Source organism: Phyllobates terribilis, unplaced genomic scaffold, assembly GCF_046119375.1.
Source record: "Phyllobates terribilis strain yellow unplaced genomic scaffold, ASM4611937v1 Scaffold_4__5_contigs__length_816908805, whole genome shotgun sequence".
In the NCBI taxonomy this organism is placed as follows: Eukaryota; Metazoa; Chordata; class Amphibia; order Anura; family Dendrobatidae; genus Phyllobates; species Phyllobates terribilis.
Window position 1 is genome coordinate 676,011,597 of NW_027362764.1, and position 13,606 is coordinate 676,025,202.

The following is a 13,606-nucleotide window of genomic DNA, read 5'->3' on the forward strand; positions in this document are numbered from 1 at the left end:
GGAAGCCAGCAAAAAAATTGAAGAGAAGGGAAAGCACAAAAGGACCTGGTCTTGCTGAGCACTGGAAAGGGCAGCCGGCAGCCAGACGTCAAAGTAGAAAAGCAGCAAGTGAGAGGCTTGTTTCTGTCTATGGCCACACCACCCTGAACACGCCCGATCTCATCTGATCTCGGATGCTAAGCAGGGTTGGGCCTGGTTAGTACTTGGATGGGAGACTGTGAAATGATACTCTTCCTGTATTATTTTTATCTACTGAGGACTTCTCAAAGTATCAATATCACGATATTTTTATAAAAAAATGTATCTATTTATTCTTGGATTGTCCATTAAAAAGAATCAGATTGCAGCAGGTACATACAATAATTAGTTAGAAAGTAATTGTCCATTTGTCCATAATTAGCTTAATTGTTGAGATTCACCTATCTTTCCTTGGATCCTGGCTGGTAAATCATGTCTTTGTCCAGCATGTGTCCAGGCCTACATGTCATCTGCTTCTCAGCATGAAGATTCTGTGTCTTGTGGGGTAGGCAGAGCAAGAGAGCCCCCCCTTTCTGTACCATGGGCATTTATAGCCAGTCGTATGGACACCTGTTCTACATATGGTAGTGAACCAAAAATACACACACAAATAGCGCATGTCAACTAGACACGATGGCTGTGGCATTGGCCGTGAAGCTGACGTTCCGTCGACAGCGCTGCAGCCGATCAGTGAGCTCAGCGGCTCTGAGTGGGGCCTTCTGTCTACAAGACCTTTTAAGAAAGCCAGCAAAAAAATTGAAGAGAAGGGAAAGCACAAAAGTACCTGGTCTTGCTGAACACTGGAAAGGGCAGCCGGCAGCCAGACTTCAAAGTAGAAAAGCAGCAAGTGAGAAGATTGTCTCTGCCTACGGCCACACCACCCTGAACACGCCCAATCTTGTCTTATTTCAGAAGCGAAGCAGGGTTGGGCCTGGTTAGTACTTGGATGGGAGACCACCTGGGAATACCAGGTGCTGTTGGCTTTTGCTTTTTCCTTCTTTCCACCAGCAGGGGGCACTCTCTTCTATGCCTTTTTTCCATTCCCTTTCACAAGTGCACACATTCATTCTCTTTTCTTTTTTTCATTTGCTTTCTCTCTTGCGCTATTTCATCTCTGCAAAATACCAGCATCCTTCTGATCACCGTGGGCCTCCAGCATTGTTGCTTCTTTACTTTTAATACTAGGCTCCTTTTCACCAGGACCAGCTTCTCCCAAGTGGCTGGAGGCAACCACCGGTAACCCCAAGCAGAAGACCTTTGCAGGCAACACGACCCTCCCCCTGAAGAGCAGCTCAAAGTCACTGGCAACCATCTCACCCTCTTCCTTCATTCACCCCTGGACGTCTCGCTCCGCCCCCAAGTTACGGGTCCAGCTTGCTCATTCTGTCACATTACCGCGATGAAGGGTTTAGCCTGCAGGAGACCCTGCGCCGAGCCATTTTTTAAGACACCTGATGCGGAGGTTGAATCACTGCTTAACAAACCACACCTGTAGGGACGGCACAGACTTTGCATGGACCCTTCGGAGCCCGCCCCGTCACGGCCAGATTGCTCGCCACCAAGCGATCCTGAGAAAGGCTGGCCGGGCGATGGATCGAGCAGCTTCTACTGGCCATACCACCTTGGATATGCCCGATCTCGTCTGATCTCGGAAGCAAAGCAGGGCTGGGCTCGGACAGTACTTGAATGGGAGACCTCCTGGGAACACCTGGTGCTGTAGACCATTTTGATGACGTTTTGCCCTACTGCCCAGCTCGGCTAGCATGGAACGGCGCCTTGCCGGACACCGACCTTAAGTAACTTAGATGATGGAAGCCCCAAGGCCTCTGAGCCAGTTGGCAGCTAAGTACGCTACTACGCAGGCCTGACACCGAGCTCCTTGCCACGGCTAGGAGTGCCCATTGACACCGCAGCTCGCCGTGTGGAAATGATGGCGTTAAAAGTAGAGATGAGCGGTGTTCGACTAGAACTGTTCGCCAATCTCAAATTCGAGCTGTTTTGGGCGGTGTTCGAGTTGTTCGACGAACCCGAACGATTTGCAAAAAATTCGGCTGTTCGAGGTTATGTTCGATAACTGTTCGTGCACCAAAAGCGTGTCCTGCATGTCTGGCGCTATTTAGAGCACCAATCATGCAGGGATTGTCTGCCACTCACTGTAATGCCACAGCCATGGTGGTTGTGGCATTACAGTGATTGCCCAAATCGATGGGAACAGTGCCAACAGTGAAACATGAAAATCCGGCAATTCAGCAGCGGCATACACCTGTACCCGACAATTTAGAACCGAAAGAATAGAGAATCACACATAGATTAGATAGATATAAACATGTCAGTCACATATATATGAAGTACAGTGACAGTGTTGCTTACTGTACTTGTCATTTAGCGTAAAGGATTTATCAAAAAAAATAATAGTGTTTTCATGCACCGTCTCTTTAAAAAAGCCGGCCGGCAATTCAGCAGCGGTACCCCACAATTTATAACAGACAGAATAAAGCTTCACACATAGATTAGATAGATAGAAACATGTCAGTCACATATATATGAAGTACAGTGATAGTGTTGGTTACTGTACTTGTCATTTAGTATTAAAATAAAGGATTTATTATTAAAAAATTTGGCGTGGGGTTCCCCTTAATTTTAGGCTCTAGCGGAGGTTAAGCAGACGGCTGGGGCAGATGTTTGAAGCCTGGGAAGGGGGTAATACCCACGGAGCTTCCCAGGCTACTAATATCAGCCCCCAGCTGAATACATAGCCTTTACTAGCTAGTAAAATGGGGGACCCCCCAAAAAAAATGACGTGGGGTCCCCCCTAATTTAATAGCTAGCAAAGGCTAGGCAGACAGCTGGGGGCTGATATTAATAGCCCAGGAAGGGAGCCATGAATATTGGCCCCCTCCCAGGCTAGAAACACCAGCCGTCAGCCGCCCCAGAAATGGCGCATTTATAGGATGCGCCAATTCTGGCACTTAGCCTCGCTCTTCCACGCTGCCCTGGTGCGGTGGCAGTGGGGTAATAGGGTTGGGGTTGATGTCAGCTTATAATGCCAGCTGACATCAAGCCCAGGTTAGTAATGGAGAGGCGTCTATAAGACACCCCCATTACTAACCCCATAGTGAAAGTTAAAAAAAACACAAACACCCAGAATAAAGTCCTTTAATTGAAATAAAGACACAATCCTTTATTGTTCTAAATTAAACCATACTTACCGTCACGCCCATTCCAGCTGAAGCCAACGATCTCCTGCAATAAAAGAAAAATAATAAAGCAACCTCATCCTTACCTTTCCATGGTTCCCACGACAGCTTCAGCTCTGCTACATCGAGATGACAGGCTGGACCGCAGCAGAACGCTGCCATCCAGCCTCTCATCCCGCAGACACTGAGAAGCGCAGGCTTGCTTGCGCTGCTCAGCGTCTCTCTGTGACGACATCCAGATGAGCCGAGTTCATGTCCAATGAACTCGGCTCACCTCATGCACGTCACTGACAGCGTGGGAAAATTCTCACGCTGAATCGGTGAGTGCAGGAGAATTCTCCCACGCTGTCAGTGACGTGCATAAGGTGAGCTCATGTCCAATGAACTCAGCTCACCTCCTGCACGTCACTGACAGCGTGGGAGAATTCTCCTGCACTCAGCGCTTCAGCGTGAGAATTCTCCCACGCTGAAGCGCTGAGTGCAGGAGAATTTTCCCACGCTGTCAGTGACGTGCATAAGGTGAGCTCATGTCCAATGAACTCAGCTCACCTCCTGCACTTCACTGACAGCGTGGGAGAATTCTCCTGCACTCAGCGCTTCAGTGTGAGAATTCTCCCACGCTGAAGCGCTGATTGCAGGAGAATTTTCCCACGCTGTCAGTGACGTGCATGAGGTGAGCCGAGTTCATTGGACATTAACTCGGCTCATCTGGATGCCCTCACAGAGAGACACTGTGGAGCGCAAGCAAGCCTGCGCTTCTCAGTGTCTGCGGGATGACAGGCTGGATGGCAGCGTTCTGCTGCGGTCCAGCCTGTCATCTCGATGTAGCAGAGCTGAAGCTGTCCTGGGAACCATGGAAAGGTAAGGATGATGTTGCTTTATTATTTTTCTTTTATTTCAGGAGATCGTTGGCTTCAGCTGGAATGGGCGTGATGGTAAGTATGGTTTAATTTAGAACAATAAAGAATTGTGTGTTTATTTCAATTAAAGGACTTTTTTCTGGGTGTTATGTTTTTTTTAAACACTTTACTAGAAATTCATGGTGGTCATGTCTAATATTGGCGTGACCCCATGAATTTCGGGCTTAGGGCCAGCTGATAATGCCAAGCTGGCCCTAACCCCTTTATTACCCAGTGAGCCACCGCATCAGGGCCCTGGATGAGTTGGGTACAGCGCCAGAAGATGGCGCTTCTATGAACGCGCCATTTTCCGGGGTGGCTGCGGACTGCAATTTGCAGCGGGGGTGGCCCAGAAAGCTTGGGCCTCCCTGCGCTGCGGATTCCAGCCCCCAGCTGCCTAGTTGTACCTGGCTGGACACAAAAACAGGGCGAAGCCCACGTCAATTTTCTTTAAATTATTTCATGAAATAATTAAGAAAAAAAGGGCTTCCCTATATTGTTGTGTCCGGCCAGGTACAAATAGGCAGCTGGTGGTTGGGGGCAGCCCGTTCCTGCCTGCTGTACCTGGCTGGACACAAATATAGTGCGAAGCCCCACGTCAATTTTTTTTAAATTATTTCATGAATTTCCTGAAATAATTTAAAAAAATTGAAGTGGGGCTTCGCACTATATTTGTGTCCAGCCAGGTACAGCAGGCAGGAACGGGCTGCCCCCATCCACCAGCTGCCTATTTGTACCTGGCCGGACACAACAATATAGGGAAGCCCTTTTTTTCTTAATTATTTCATGAATTTCATGAAATAATTAAAAAAAATTGAAGTGGGGCTTCGCACTATATTTGTGTCCAGCCAGGTACAGCAGGCAGGAATGGGCTGCCCCCAACCACCAGCTGCCTATTTGTACCTGGCCAGACACAACAATATAGGGAAGGCCTTTTTTTCTTAATTATTTCATGAATTTCATGAAATAATTAAAAAAAAAGTACGTGGGGCTTCGCCCTATTTTTGTGTCCAGCCAGGTACAACTAGGCAGCTGGGGGCTGGAATCTGCAGCGCAGGGAGGCCCAAGCTTTCTGGGCCCCCCCCCGCTACAAATTGCAGTCCGCAGCCACCCCGGAAAATGGCGCGTTCATAGAAGCGCCATCTTCTGGCGCTGTACCCAACTCATCCAGGGCCCTGGTGCGGTGGCTCACTGGGTAATAAAGGGGTTAGGGCCAGCTTGGTATTATCAGCTGGCCCCAAGCCCAAAATTCATGGGGTCACGCCAGTATTAGACATGACCGCCATGAATTTCTAGTAAAGTATTTAAAAAAAACACAACACCCAGAATAAAGTCCTTTAATTGAAATAAAGACACAATTCTTTATTGTTCTAAATTAAACCATACTTACCATCACACCCATTCCAGCTGAAGCCAACGATCTCCTGCAATAAAAGAAAAATAATAAAGCAACCTCATCCTTACCTTTCCATGGTTCCCACGACAGCTTCAGCTCTGCTACATCGAGATGACTGGCTGGACCGCAGCAGAACGCTGCCATCCAGTCTGTCATCCCGCAGACACTGAGAAGCGCAGGCATGCTTGCGCTCCTCACTGTCTCGCTGTGACGGCATCCAGATGAGCCGAGGTCATGTCCAATGAACTCGGCTCACCTCATGCACGTCACTGACAGCGTGTGAAAATTCTCACGCTGAAGTGCTGAATGCAGGAGAATTCTCCCACGCTGTCAGTGATGTGCATGAGGTGAGCTCATGTCCAATGAACTCAGCTCACCTCCTGCACGTCACTGACAGCGTGGGAAAATTCTACTGCAATCAGCGCTTCAGCGTGAGAATTTTCCCACGCTGTCAGTGACGTGCATGAGGTGAGCCGAGTTCATTGGACATGAACTCGGCTCCTCTGGATGTCGTCACAGAGAGACGCTGAGCAGCGCAAGCAAGCCTGCACTTCTCAGTGTCTGCGGGATGACAGACTGGATGGCAGCGTTCTGCTGCGGTCCAGCCTGTCATCTCGATGTAGCAGAGCTGAAGCTGTCGTGGGAACCATGGAAAGGTAAGGATGAGGTTGCTTTATTATTTTTCTTTTATTGCAGGAGATCGTTGGCTTCAGCTGGAATGGGCGTGATGGTAAGTATGGTTAATTTAGAACAATAAAGGATTGTGTCTTTATTTCAATTAAAGGACTTTATTCTGGGTGTTTGTGTTTTTTTAACTTTGACTATGGGGTTAGTAATGGGGGTGTCTTATAGACGCCTCTCCATTACTAACCTGGGCTTGATGTCAGCTGGCATTATAAGCTGACATCAACCCCAACCCTATTACCCCCTGCCACCGCACCAGGGCAGCGTGGAAGAGCGAGGCTAAGTGCCAGAATTGGCGCATCCTATGAATGCGCCATTTCTGGGGCGGCTGACGGCTGGTGTTTCTAGCCTGGGAGGGGGCCAATATTCATGGCTCCCTTCCTGGGCTATTAATATCAGCCCCCAGCTGTCTGCCTAGCCTTTGCTAGCTATTAAATTAGGGGGGACCCCACGTCATTTTTTTGGGGGGGTCCCCCATTTTAATAGCTAGTAAAGGCTAGGTATTCAGCTGGGGGCTGATATTAGTAGCCTGGGAAGCTCCGTGGGTATTACCCCCTTCCCAGGCTTCAAACATCTGCCCCAGCCGTCTGCTTAACCTCCGCTAGAGCCTAAAATTAAGGGGACCCCCACGCCAATTTTTTTAATAATAAATCCTTTATTTTAATACTAAATGACAAGTACAGTAACCAACACTATCACTGTACTTCATATATATGTGACTGACATGTTTCTATCTATCTAATCTATGTGTGATGCTCTATCTTTCTGTTCTAAATTGTCGGGTACCGCTGCTGAATTGCCGGCCGGCTTTTTTAAAGAGACAGTGCATGAAAACACTATTATTTTTTTAAATAAATCCTTTACACTAAATGACAAGTACAGTAAGCAACACTGTCACTGTACTTCATATATATGTGACTGACATGTTTCTATCTATCTAATCTATGTGTGAAGCTCTATTCTTTCTGTTCTAAATTGTCGGGTACAGATGCTGAATTGCCGGCCGGCTTTTTTAAAGAGACGGTGCATGAAAACACTAATAGTTTTTTTAATAAATCCTTTACACTAAATGACAAGTGCAGTAACCAACACTGTCACTGTGCTTCTTATATGTGTGACTGACATGTTTCTATCTATCTAATCTATGTGTGATGCTCTATTCCTTCTTGTCTAAATTGTCGGGTACCGGTGTATGCCGCTGCTGAATTTGCCGGCCGGCTTTTTTAAAGAGAGTGTCTTCTGAGCAGTTTGTCAGCTTTTGGACACCTTTGCAGGTGTTTTCTATGTGTTTCTATGTGTTTTTGTTTGCCTGCCATTGGTTTTAACGGTGTTCGACGGTGTTCTAAGGTGTTCGACGAACAGTTCGACGAACAGTTCCTCGAACATCCCGGTGTTCGACGAACCGAACCGAACCCGAACACTATGGGGGTGGCTCAACACTAGTTAAAAGCACCCAGGGCCGTGAAGGGGCCAGGCTTACAGCAGGTGCCCAGGGAAGGTTTTGGATGCCGGCCACCTAGCGAGGGCCAGCAGAAGTAACATGTTTCTCTGCAAAGAATCTTGTGTAACCAAGCCAGACGGCTGACAAAGAGCTAACCTCAGTGCAAGGAAGGCAAGGAAGATGTGGAAGGAATTGGGGAGTGGGGGGGTGATTCCTGCTAGGGCCCTGAAATCATAAAACAGGCAGGAGAGTCTGACGCATGGTGACGGAGAGGTTGTAGGTGCAGATAGGGGGTGTTGTCACGTGCGAGCACGTGTGCATGCTGGCTTGTGTGTGAGAGTGCGCTTCCTAGGTGTGGCGTGCTGCAGACAGTCAAAGGGATTGTTCCCTTTCATTAAAAGTTAATCCCCGGCTGCAGCCTATTAGAAAGCAACTAACCGCGCTCTACTTACCCTACCCGGGTCTACCGGTGAGTCTCGCCTCTGCTCCCGGCCTGTGGCATTGGCCGTGAAGCTGACGTTCCGTCGACAGCGCTGCAGCCGATCAGTGAACTCAGCGGCTCTCAGTGGGGCGTTCTGTCTACAAGACCTTTTAAGGAAACCAGCAAAAAAATTGAAGAGAAGGGAAAGCACAAAAGGACCTGGTCTTGCTGAACACTGGAAAGGGCAGCCGGCAGCCGGCAGCCAGACTTCAAAGTAGAAAAGCAGCAAGTGAGAGGCTTGTCTGTGCCTACGGCCACACCACCCTGAACACGCCCGATCTCAGAAGCTAAGCAGGGTTGGGCCTGGTTAGTACTTGGATGGGAGACCACCTGGGAATACCAGGTGTTGTAGGCTTTTGCTTTTTCTTTCCTTCCACCAGCAGGTCGCACTCTCTTCTGTGCCTTTTTTCTATTCCCTTTCACAAGTGCACACATTCATTCTCTTTTCTTTTTTTCATTTGCTTTCTCTCTTGCGCTATTTCATCTCTGCAAAATACCAGCATCCTTCTGATCACCGTGGGCCTCCAGCATTGTTGCTTCTTTACTTTTAATACTAGGCTGCTTTTCACCAGGACCAGCATCTCCCGCGTGGCTGGAGGCAACCACCGGTATCCCCAAGCAGAAGACCTTTGCAGGCAACACGACCCTCCCCCCTGAAGAGCAGCTCAAAGTCACTGGCAACCATCTCACCCTCTTCCTTCATTCACCCCTGGACGTCTCGCTCCGCCCCCAAGTTACGGGTCCAGCTTGCTCTTTCTGTCACATTACCGCGATGAAGGGTTTAGCCTGCAGGAGACCCTGCGCCGAGACATTTTTGAAGACACCTGATGCGGCGGGTGAATCACTGCAAAACAAACCACACCTGTAGGGACGGCACAGCCTTTGCATGGACCCTTCGGAGCCCGCCCCGTCACGGACAGATTGCTCGCCACCAAGCGTGTTACAACTCTCCTGTTAGGTTTTTTTTATTTTGCTGGTCACATGACCATTTTGCCTATTTTATCCGGCTCCGCCCTCCTGGCTTTGCTGGACTTCATTTGTATTTACTACTGTTGAGCTAGCTTGTTGCTCTGTTGCCGTTCTCTGTTAGTTTTGCTAGGTCTTCTGACCCCTATGCCTTTTTGTTGTGTGTTTGTCTTTGACTGCTACTATTTCTGCTAGGAGGTGTCCAACTTTTCCCAGTCCCTAGATCTTGTAGGGATCCCTCCCTCACATCTATAGGTCTGCGTTCAGACTAGCCGAGGACTTTAGCGGGTCTGATCGCAGGATCAGGTTCCCCGTTACGTCGTAGGGATCTAGTTTAGTTCTATTTTAGGGATAGATCTCCTTTCTTTCCTTAGTCTCTGTAGCAGATCATAACAGTAATTCCAGCCATAAAAAAAAAAAAATTTCTCTAAGAAAAGACATCCAGTTTTCCATCATGGTCTCGGTGCAAGATTTGGCTCAACGCTTGCAGGGACTCTCTCTGGAGGTGACCAAGCTCCAACAACACGTGAGTAGCTGTTCTGGAGCGCATTTTGTGGAGCCTAAGGTACGTCTGCCTGATCTATTTTTTGGCAAACAACAAGATTTTTTTTCTTTTAAAAATGCTTGTCTATTATATTTTCGTTTGAGACCCGGATCCTCTGGTGATGAATCACAGCGCATAGGGATCATAATGTCACTTTTGCGCAAAGATCTTCAGAGATGGGCCTTCTCTCTCCAACCTAGTGATCCGTGGATAGTTTTTTTTCTGCTTTGGGTTTGTTGTACGATGATCCTGATCGTGTCTCATCTGCTGAGTCTGAATTAAGACGTTTGAGGCAGGGATCAGGTAATGTGGAAAAATATTGTTCTCACTTCCGTCGGTGGTCTGCCCAGGTGGGGTGGAACGATTCTGCTCTGAAAAGCTTGTTTCTTGCAGGGCTATGTGAAAGGGTAAAGGATTTACTGATTGCTTATCCCACACCTGGAAACTTGCAGGAGGCAATGCAATTAGCTATACGGGTGGACAGGAGACTGCGTGAAAGGGTTAATGAGAGCAAATCCTCTGCTATGTCAGCTTCGAGTCCTGAGAGGTTCTGTGCTGACAATGGAGAGCCGATGGCACCCCGCTCTCAGGAAAAAGACCGCCGACTTTCTGAAGGCTTGTGTTTCTATTGCGGAAATTCGGGTCATTTTATTAAGAGCTGTGTGCTTCGTAAGAAGAAAGAAAAAAAAATGGTCAGTCATGCTCGTATTGCCTGTTTAAATTCTAAGGGAGTATTCCTATCTGCCACTACTGCTGCTCAGGATGAATTAATTGAGTTTCGGGTATTTGTGGATTGTGGATCTACTCTGAATGTGATTGATGGGGGATTCTTGGAAAAACTTAGATTAGAACCTAAAACTTTGTCATCCCCTATTGCTGTGGTTTCTGTCGATGGCTCTCCCTTGAAGAGTGTTACTCACAAGGTCTGTGAATTTCCCCTCACTATTAATGGTATTCATCAAGAGAATTTGGATTTGGTGGTATTGGATAATTTGCCTTCTCCAGTAATATTGGGGTTACCCTGGTTAAAATTGCACAATCCTGTACTGGATTGGTCTACCAATGAAATTAAGTCCTGGAGCCCTAAGTGTTATGACAAGTGTTGTAACGGGTGCATTGCTGCTGTGGATAGAGGGGAATTGCCTGTACCTATTCAGGATTTTTGGAGAGTTTTTTCTGAGGAGGAGTCGCAGGTTTTGCCTCCCCATAGAGACTATGATTGTACCATTGAATTTGTCCCTGGCGCGACTCTTCCTAAGAGTCGTTTATTTAATCTTACTATTCCTGAAAGAAAGGCTTTGGAAGAATACATACAGACAAGCTTGGCCGCCGGTCACATTAGGCCTTCCAAGTCTCCTGTAGCTGTTGGATTTTTTTTTGAAAAAAAAAAAGATGGCGGTTTACGTCCTTGTCTGGACTTTCGTGAGATTAATAAAATTACTGTACGCAATCCTTACCTACTGCCATTGATTCCTGATTTATTTAACCAGTTAGTGGGGGCCAAGTGGTTCTCTAAAATTGATCTCCGGGGGTCATACAATTTGTTGCGCATGAAGGAGGGTGATGAATGGAAGACTGCTTTTAACACTCCTGTGGGTCATTTTGAGAATCTGGTTATGCCTTTTGGTCTCACCAATGCTCCAGCATTTTTTCAGAATCTTATTAATGATATCCTTAGACCTTTAATCGGCAAAAATGTGGTTGTGTATTTGGATGACATTTTGATTTATTCGCCGGATCTGGAGTCTCATTGGCGGAGCGTACGTGAGGTATTACAGTTATTAATGGACAATTCGCTTTTTGCTAAGCTGGAGAAATGTGAGTTCGCTGTACAGAGAATTAGTTTTTTGGGCTACATTATCTCCAGTGAAGGTTTTGAGATGGACCCGGTTAAAGTTCAAGCTGTGCAGGAATGGCCTAGGCCTATTGATTTGAAATTGATACAGAGGTTTTTGGATTTCGCCAATTATTACAGAAAATTCATAAAAAAGTTTTCTATTATTGTCAAACCGCTGACCGATCTCACCAGGAAAGGTGCTAATGTGGTTCAGTGGACTTCTGAGGCTATTGAAGCTTTTGTGTTTCTAAAGGAGAGGTTCACCTCTGCTCCCATCCTTATGCAGCCTGATGTGACTAAGCCGTTTTTGGTTGAGGTTGATGCTTCTTCGGTGGGGGTTGGTGCGGTGTTGTCTCAGGAAAACAAGGATGGAGTACATCCCTGTGCCTTTTTTTCAAAAAAATTTTCCGAGACTGAACTTAATTACGATATTGATAATCGGGAATTGCTGGCGATTAAACTCGCATTTGAACACTGGCGTCATCTCTTGGAAGGTGCTGAATTTCCCATTCAGGTTTTCACTGATCATAAAAATCTGATCTATCTTGATGCTGCCAAGCGCTTGAATGCCCGTCAGGCTAGGTGGGCACTTTTTTTCTCGCGGTTTAATTTTTCCGTTACTTACATCCCGGGTACCAAGAATGTTAAAGCGGATGCTTTGTCTCGCAGCTTTTCTCCCATGGTCGGTGTTGAGGAGGAAGAGGAGACCATTTTACAAGAAGGTGTTGTGATTGCTGCTTTGGACTCCGTTTTGGAGGATTAGATTCTTAAAGCACAGGAGAATGCCCCATCTAACACTCCCCATGGAAGGTTGTTTGTGCCTAGGACCTTTAGGAGAGATTTGTTTGTTGAGTGTCATGAGTCTCGGTTGGCAGGTCATCCAGGAATTTCTGAGACCAAGAGACTTGTGGGTTGCAGTTTTTGGTGGCCTGGATGGCAGAAGGAAGTCATTAAGTGGGTGCGCCAATGTACTGTGTGTGCAAGATCCAAGTCTTCGCATGCTCCTGCTGCGGGGTTGCTTTGCCCTCTGGAGGTTCCTAGTGCACCTTGGACACATCTGGCTATGGACTTTATTACTGACCTTCCTCCCTCTGAAGGTTTCACGGTCATCTGGGTGGTCGTGGACCGTTTTAGCAAGATGTGTCACTTGGTTCCCTTCATCAAACTGCCTTGCGCTAAGACACTCGCTAAGGCCTTTGTCAAGGAGATTGTCAGACTACATGGTGTTCCTACTGACATTATTTTTGATAGGGGACCTCAGTTCGTGGCTCGTTTTTGGCGTGCCTTTTGTGACAGGTTGGGAGTTCATTTGTCGTTTTCATCCGGATATCATCCTGAGTCTAATGGCCAGATAGAAAGGAAGAACCAGGATGTTGAGCAGTTCTTGCGTTGTTTTGGGGCAGACAATCAAGAGGGGTGGTCTGAGTTTCTGCCACTTGCTGAATTTGCTCTTAACAACCATACATCCTCTTCTGCTGGGTGTTCGCCTTTTTTTTGTTGTTCTGGGAGACATCCGTCTTTTGGGTCATTTTCCAAATTGGTTTCGGCTGTGCCTGAGGAGGAGAGTTTTTCCGGTGATTTGGAGAGAGTTTGGACGGATGTGCGTGGTAATCTTCAGGAGGCTAACAAAAAATCTAAGAGGTACTTTGATAGGAAACGGCAAGAGATTTTGTTTGCGGTTGGTGACATGGTTTGGTTGTCCTCTAAGAATCTGTGATTGAGGATTCCTTCTAAAAAATTGGGTCCCAAGTTCGTAGGGCCCTTTAAGGTACTTCAGATAGTTAACCAATCTGCTGTTAGGCTGGAGGTTCCTACGTCCTGGAGGATTAATCCGGTGTTTCATGTTTCTCTGTTGAAAAAAGCTGATGTGTCGGATGGTGACGCCTCTGCCACTGTTCCTCCGGTGGTGGAGGACGGGGAATATGAAATTTCCCGCATCCTAAATTCTAGACGGTATAGAGGGAGTTTGCAGTATCTCGTCGCTTGGAAGGGTTTCGGACCTGAGGATAACTCATGGGTGAGAGCGGATTATGTTTCTGCCCCCAGACTTGTCCGAGCGTTTCACCGGAGGTTTCCTGGTAAGCCTGGGCCTAGGGGATCCGGAGGATCGTCTTAGAAGAGGGGGTACTGTTACAACTCTCCT

General features: G+C 47.3%; 3 pseudogenes; all 3 read left to right on the top strand.

Moving 5' to 3' along the window:
* The first annotated feature begins 882 nt into the window (after nucleotides 1-882).
* Nucleotides 883-1,001, top strand: LOC141269201 (5S ribosomal RNA; annotated as a pseudogene).
* Nucleotides 1,002-1,621: 620 nt separating this feature from the next.
* LOC141267544 (5S ribosomal RNA) lies at nucleotides 1,622-1,741 on the top strand (annotated as a pseudogene).
* A 6,621-nt stretch (nucleotides 1,742-8,362) lies between these two features.
* Nucleotides 8,363-8,471, top strand: LOC141267915 (5S ribosomal RNA; annotated as a pseudogene).
* Nucleotides 8,472-13,606: the final 5,135 nt, after the last annotated feature.